This window comes from Lepus europaeus, unplaced genomic scaffold (assembly GCF_033115175.1).
Source record: "Lepus europaeus isolate LE1 unplaced genomic scaffold, mLepTim1.pri SCAFFOLD_29, whole genome shotgun sequence".
NCBI classification, from domain to species: Eukaryota; Metazoa; Chordata; class Mammalia; order Lagomorpha; family Leporidae; genus Lepus; species Lepus europaeus.
Genome location: NW_026909167.1, coordinates 7,397,385 through 7,405,456, shown reverse-complemented (window position 1 = coordinate 7,405,456; position 8,072 = coordinate 7,397,385). Strand labels below are relative to the sequence as shown.

The following is an 8,072-nucleotide window of genomic DNA, read 5'->3' as shown; positions in this document are numbered from 1 at the left end:
TCCTTAATCAGGCATTTGAAACTTATTAGCACTGTGTGTATTTCTACATCTTTGTGTTTTGTTTTGTTTTGTTTTGTTTTGACAGGCAGAGTGGATAGTGAGAGAGAGAGACAGAGAGAAAGGTCTTCCTTTTTGCCATTGGTTCACCCTCCAATGGCCGCTGCGGCCGGCTCATCGAGCTGATCCAAAGCCAGGAGCCAGGTGCTTCTCCTGGTCTCCCATGTGGGTGCAGGGCCCAAGGACTTGAGCCATCCTCCACTGCCTTCTCGGGCCATAGCAGAGAGCTGGCCTGGAAGAGGGGCAACTGGGATAGAATCCGGCACCCCAACTGGGACTAGAACCCAGTGTGCTGGCACCGCAAGGTGGAGGATCAGCCTGTTAAGCCACGGCACCAGCCATATTTCTACATCTTTGAATAATGACTATTGCCCTGACGGGAACAGTGAGAGACACTAGGCAGGTTTTCCTCTGGTAGGGTAAATCACACTTAGTAATATATGATTCAAATTAGATCATTTTTTATTTTGATTTAAAGATCCTACCATGGCCGGCACTGTGGCTCACTTGGTTAATCCTCTGCCTGCAGTGCTTGCATCCCATGTGGGTGCCAGTTCTAGTCCCGGTTGCTCCTCTTCTAGTCCAACTCTCTGCTGTGGCCTGGGAAGGCAGTGGAGGATGGCCCAAGTGCTTGGGCCCTGCACCCGCATGGGAGACTAGGAGGAAGCACCTGCCTCTTGGCTTCACATTGGCATAGTACTGGCCATAGCAGCCATTTGGGGGGTGAACCAATGGAGAGGAAGACTTTTCTCTCTGCCTCTCTCTCTCACTTTCTACCTCTGTCAAATAAATTTAAAAAAAAAAGATTCTACCAATTTCTGCTTACTACATTGTACTTCAGAACTCTTTCACATTAAATATGACTAGTATGCATTTCCATATTTTGAAAGAGAGTATAAAAACATCTCACAGCTTTTAGTAAGACTTTCCATTTCCCTTTTGCAGCAAAGAGACAAAATCAGTTCAACACACCACTATGAGAGGGGGAAAAAAAAAACCTCAACAAATAAAAACAATATTCAAGCCACAGCATTTAGTATATCTACATCCAGCTCAACATCACCATTTATAATATATCAATAGTTTTTATCATATTTTCTCTGTTGGGAACCTTTCTTAATATGTTCTGATTATTTACAACTGTACAAGCAAAGCACACTCCCAAAGTACACATATTTAATACAGTATCAACTATTTGCATTTACAGGACTTTTCAACAATCTGAAAAAAGATCAACTGTTTAAGATCTTTAAGGTATATTACAAAAACTACTGCTAGTTCTTGTACTATGGTATGCTTACTCAGTAAAACTAGTTACAAAATATCCACACAGTAACTGAGTAACTGATCCACTCATGCCAACCCAAGGTGAGTCTCCATGAACTCTAAGCTGCCTTGTACAAAAGTTAAGGCAAAGTCATTTTCAAGTTTAAATACAATTCAAGTCTTTAAATATTGGATGGAAATGATTTTAAAAAGAAGTCTTGTTAAATAACATTTCATGTAATAAACTGTATGGTTACATGTAGCAGGAAATATTTAATGTCTGCTGCTTAGAATACTTAAAGAAAAATTTTAGGCATTTTTAAACAAAATAATTTATATTTAAATTTATTATAAACTTGTTAACTTTAGTGCATCCTTGTTCTTCAGAAGTGCAACACCTCTAGAAGTGAATCAATGAGACCCTCATCTTGGAGGTAAAAAGAGCAACAATTTTTGTCCTCCACCAGCCAAAGAGGGGAATAAAACCACAAACACCACTCTCTCACCATTACATACTTTAAATCCATGTGCTGATGCAAGGTTCAAGAAGACATACCCATGGAGTTAAGATGAGGACTCCTCCTAGAGAGTACCTTGGGGTGGGGGAACATGGACAGAAATGTGCATGGAGCAGGTGCAGTAGGCCAAGAGCCAGAGCAGCCAGCTCACAGGGATGAAAACCACTCCATGGTACAACATCCTGGCAATGTGTCAGTGGCCAACAACGTATATTTTCATTTAGGTTCTATTCACATGTTTTGAATTGATTTTAGTTAATAGTCACTTGTAATTGAGGGGAGAAGCTGGGTACTTGCTGGCAGGATGTCAAAACTCAAAGCTTCCAGGTTTCTCTAGGGTGCGCTCTGCAGGTTCTTTCTGCCCACTGGATCCAAAATGGCCTATATGTACATTTATATGTATTTTTAAATGCTAGACTCACTTGTTAACAGGTTAGATGAAAGTACAGCTCCCATGCCAGTGTGTCAGACCTGACACTGCAAACCCCTTCCACCTCAAGGCCAAGGCCGCCATCTGCTGGAGTATCTGAGATACGCACTTGTAGATCAGTATTATTTAAAAAATAAAGTAGCATAGTTCCCTTAATTTAGAAAAAATCACTATATATAGCTTGCATTCAGAACCACACAGAGGCTTAATAGAAAACACCAATGTGTTGGGATAAATGCATTTTCTATCCTGAAAAAAATCAGACTTACACATCACCTCCAGTTAAGCACCAACCAAAAATAGGGTTAATTAAATCCTGAAAACTATATTTTTTTCCAAGAGGGGGAGAATCTGACTCACAGAAGAAAAATAACTTGCAAGCATTCCATGGGGCTCACAGATACTGCGAGTGCCTAACCAGCGACTCATTCTCATACTGAGTGGGAAGAGTGTTTCGTTTGCAGCTAATACAGCTCTATGCAACCGCTCCCAGACATAGGATTTTCACTGAGGAGACTTGGGGGTAGTGTTCTGTCATCTGTGAAGACACTTTCCAACAGCTGAGGGTGAGGGCCAGTGCCCAGGCTGCTTCTCCTGGTCTTTGGGGACTCTGGGAGTGGACTTGAGGGCGAGGGCTCCCTCTATTTCTCCACAGGCACAGCAAGCTTCTTCTCCTCCTTAATACAACTGCAGGGGTTTGACTTTTGTTCATTTTGGGGGTTGCACTGGGGGAAGAAGGTGCTCTTTACTCGTTCTCTGACAAATCTCCACGTAACTGGGCTTTCACAGTTCTGTGGCAGCTCCATTCACCTGCACTGATTTACACGCAGTTGTAGTAAGGACAGAGAGAGTCTGTCCACAATGTGGGTTTCCCTCTGCTTTTCTACACCTTGGGATCCTCAGGTAAATGGGCTGGGGGGTATCATTCATATGTTGCTGATACAGCACAAGAAGCCAGCAGTGAGGGCTCTCTGGGGACCACTACAGGAATAGTGTTCCTACTTGCATTTGCATGGAGGCTCCTTTCCTTTGATAATCCTATTATCAAGCTAGATGGCCTGTTTTCAAACAAATCCTCTGTCTTCAAATTGCCTGCAGCTCCAGACAATGGGGGGAAGTTGGACAGCCCCAGTTCAAAGTTTCTGATGGAGACTTTGGTCATGTTGGAGACTGAGTTTGGCTGCTTGTAAACTTTTACTCCCTTTTCTTCCTATAGCCCAAGGAATTTTTCCTGCTTCTAGGAGGATACTGTCTGAGTGAAGTCAGAGGAGAGGCTGCAAGCTTGAAGGTTGGAGACGTAAACTCATGTATAAATCCAGTATTTGGAAATAGAATTACCAAGGGTGGATAAAAATAGTTATGCATTGTTGACAATGGGGGGCAGTCAGACTGTGCAGAGCAAACTGTTGTTGGGGACTGTATAGTGGAGGTAAATAAATGATGTGTAACACTGCTGTGTATAAAGGTTCATGTCGAGAGATTTATTTTTTTTAACTTTTATTTAATGAATATAAATTTCCAAAGTACAGCTTATGGATTACAATGGCTCCCCCACCCCATAACTTCCCTCCCACCTGCAACCCTCCCCTTTCCCGCTCCCTCTCCCTTCCATTCACATCAAGATTCATTTTCAATTCTCTTTATATATAGAAGATCAGTTTAGTATATATTAGGTAAAGATTTCAACAGTTTGCCCCCACATAGTAACACAAAGTGAAAAAATACTGTTGGAGTACTAGTTATAGCATTAAATAACAGTGTACAGCACATTAAAGACAGAGATCCTACATAATTTTTTTAATTAATTAATTTTCTATGCCATTTCCAATTTAACACCAGGTTTTTTTTTCATTTTCAATTATCTTTATATACAGAAGATCGATTCAGTATATGCTAAGTAAAGGTTTCATCAGTTTGCACCCACACAGACACACAAAGTGTAAAAATACTGTTTCAGTACTAGTTATAGCTTCACTTCACATTGGACAACACATTAAGGACAGATCCCACATGAGACGTAAGTACACAGTGACTCCTGTTTTTGATTTAACAATTTGACACTCTTGTTTATGGCGTCAGTAATCTCTAGTCATGAGTTGCCAAGGCTATGGAAACCTTTAGGGTACGCCGACTTTGATTTTATTCTGATAGGGCCATAGTCAAAGTGGAAGTTCTCTCCTCCCTTCAGAGAAAGGTATCTCCTTCTTTAATGGCCCCATTCTTTCCACTGGGATCTCACTCACAGAAATCTTTCATTTAGGTCTTCTTTTTTTTTTTTTTTCCAGAGTGTCTTGGCTTTCCATGCCTAAAATACTCTCATGGGCTCTTCAGCCAGATCCAAATGCCTTAAGGGCTGATTCTGAGGCCAGAGTGCTATTTAGGACAACTGCCATTCTATGAGTCTGCTGTGTATCCCGCTTCCCATGTTGGATCGTTTTTCCCTTTATGATTCTATCAGTTAGTATTAGCAGACACTAGTCTTGTTTGTGTGATCCCTTTGACTCTTAGACTTATCAGAGTGATCAATTGTGAACTGAAATTGGTCACTTGGACTAGTGAGATGGCATTGGTACATGCCACCTTGATGGGATTCTATTGGAATCCCCTGGCACGTTTCTAACTCCACCATTTGGGGCAAGTCCGATTAAGCATGTCCAAAATTGTACATCTCCTCCCTCTCTTTTTCCCACTCTTATAGTTAACAGGGATCACTTTTCAGTTAAAATTTAAACACCTAAGAATAATTGTGTGTTAATTACAGAGTTCAACCACTAGTACTAGAACAACAACAACAACAAAATACTAAAAAGGATAAAGTATTACATTGTACATCAACAGTCAGCACAAGAGCTGATCAGGTCACTGTTTCTTATAGTGTCCATTTCATTTCAACAGGTTTTCCCTTTGGTGCTCAGTTGTCGCCAATCAGGGAAAACAAATGATATTTGTCTCTTTGGGACTGGCTTAATTCACTCAACGTGTTTTCCAGATTCCTGCATCTTGCTGCAAATGACCGGGTTTCATTGTTCCTTACTGCTGTATAGTATTCTATGGAGTACATGTCCCATAATTTCTTTATCCAGTCTATTGTTGATGGGCATTTGGGTTGGTTCCAGGTCTTAGCTATCGTGAATTGAGCTGCAATAAACATTAATGTGCAGATGGGTTTTTTGTTTGCCAATTTAATTTCCTTTGGGTAAATTCCAAGGAGTGGGATTGCTGGGTTGAATGGTAGGGTTATATTCAGCTTTCTGAGGAATCTCCAGACTGACTTCCATAGTGGCTTAACCAGTTTGAATTCCCACCAACAGTGGGTTAGTGTCCCTTTTTCCCCACATCCTCACCAGCATCTATTGTTGGTAAATTTCTGAATGTGAGCCATTCTCACCAGAGTGAGGTGAAACCTCATTGTGGTTTTGATTTGCATTTCTCTGATTGCTAATGATCTTGAACATTTTTTCATGTGTCTGTTGGCCATTTGGATTTCCTCTTTGGAAAGATATCTGTTGAGGTCTTTGGCCCATCTCTTAACTGGGTTGTTTGTTTTGTTGTTGTGGAGTTTCTTGATTTCTTTGTAGATTCTGGTTATCAACCCTTTATCTGTAGTATAGTTTGCAATTTTTTTTCCCATTCTGTCAGTTGCCTATTCACTTTCCTGTTTCTTTTGCCGTACAGAAACTTCTCAATTTGATGCAATCCCAAATGTTAATTTTGGCTTTGGCTGCCTGTGCTTCTGGGGTATTTTTCAAGAAGTCTTTGCCTGTACCTATATCTTGCAGGGTTTCTCCAATGCTCTCTAATAATTTGATGGTTTTGGGTCATAGATTTAAGTCTTTAATCCATGTTGAGTGAATTTTTGTGTAAGGTGAAAGGTAGGGGTCTTGCTTCATGCTTCTGCACGTGGAAATCCAATTTTCCCAGCATCATTTATTGAATAGACTATCCTTATTCCAAGGATTGGTTTTGGATCTTTGATGAAATATAAGTTGGCTGTACATGTTTGGATTGATTTCTGCTGTTTCTATTCTGTTCCATTGGTCTATTCATCTGTTTCTGTACCAGTACCATGCTGTTTTGATAACAACTGCCCTGTAGTATGTCCTGAAATCTGGTATTGTGATGCCTCTGGCTTTATTTTTGTTGTACAAGATTGCTTTGGCTATTCGAGGCCTCCTGTGTCTCCATATGAATTTCAGCATCATTTTTTCCAGATCTGAAAAGAATGTCTTCGGTATCTTGATTGGCATTGCATTGAATGTATTAATTGCTTTTGGGAGAAGACATTGTCGAGAGATTTAAATCCATTCTTTTGCAAAAATGGGTTTATAGCTATTGCCTTTCTTTTAGCTGCACTTTAATTGGTTTTCCTTGAAAAGTTTTGACTTTTCATATTTATTTGTAAGCTTGTTGTGCATCAGCTTCTGTTTCAAATGTAAAAAATCAATTATCATTATAGGCAAATTCACAGTTTATAAATTTCAGTAAATTATTTCCTTTAAATAGTGCTTCTACTTCTTCCCCAGGGGTAGATTCAGATATTTCTCACAATATTACTATGCAACAATTTTGATTTGGCCTCACTTTTTCTCCCTTCTCATCCACCTGTACTAAAGGTAAAGATCTTAGCACTTCAACAATCAAATCCACACTAGTACTGAGTTTCTTGATATGGTCAAGAGCAGCTACCATTGTAATTAGAGCATACTGCTCACTGTCCATCTGTGATGTAAGATATGTGGCACTAGCAAGAGTCTCCCTAGATAAACAGAATTCTAATTTTTTAAGTACTTCTCCAGGATCTTCCTGGCTTTCTGGTTGAGATTCATTTCCTCCTGTTTCACTATTTTCAGGTAGAGATTCGTATTCTGCGTGATCCATAGCCAAAGTGTTCATGTCTGTTTTGACTCAGGTAAATCTGGTAATGCTGCATTCTCACGACTTTTGTCACCATCACCATTGACATCCAATCCCTGTGGGCTGCAGTCTGCACCATGGCTGGCTGTCTCCTCCCATGCAGCACTCAAACCGACAGCTGCACTACTTGCTTCCAAATGTAACATGAGTCCCCCACACTTTCGCATTAGGGTTTAGCTCTGAAACCTTAGTTGATGGTACCTGACTCAAAGCTGGGATGGAACTTGTTTGAGAAGTGGTTTGAGATATAGGACCATTCATCAGATGAGAGCTGTCCTTGCCCTCTTGGCCTCACTGTGCCTGCAGTTCAGCCACAACTTTAGCATCCTGACCAGAAGTCATGGGTTCCACTGGGAAAAATTTAATGTAAACTTCCAAATGCTGCCAGTGCCGCCTGACCGGCCTCTGGCGGGCTCCTTGCCAGCCCCAGTGCCTGACGACCATGCAACACATGGGGAGAGCTGAGGAGGGAGACTGTAGGAAGAGGCGACACTGTGGGGCCAGCCCCATGCAGGGAGGAAGGGCGGGCATGGGCCGGGTGCAGCGGCAGAAGCGGATTCTTCCCCTTTGGGGCTGAAAAGCCTCAACCTCGAGAATCCAGATCCCCAACACTCCTTTCCTTCACATGGGAACACACCTAAATAAATCTTTAAAAGGTTGTATGTGTGGGGCTGGTGCTGTGGCATAGTGGGTTAACGCCCTGGCCTGAAGTGCCAGCATCCAATATGGGCATGGGTTCTAGTCCTGGCTGTTTCTTTTCTGATCCAGCTCTCTGCGATGGCCTGGGAAAGCAGTAGAGGATGGCCTAAGTCCTTGGGCCTCTGTACCCATGTGGGAAACATGGAGGAAGCTCCTGGCTCCTGGCTTCAGATCAGCTCAGCTCTGGC

At 41.7% G+C, this 8,072-nt stretch overlaps 1 pseudogene; it reads right to left on the bottom strand.

The window, feature by feature from the left end:
* Positions 1-2,775: 2,775 nt before the first annotated feature.
* Positions 2,776-7,527, bottom strand: LOC133754847 (la-related protein 4B-like; annotated as a pseudogene).
* Between the last annotated feature and the right edge of the window lie 545 nt (positions 7,528-8,072).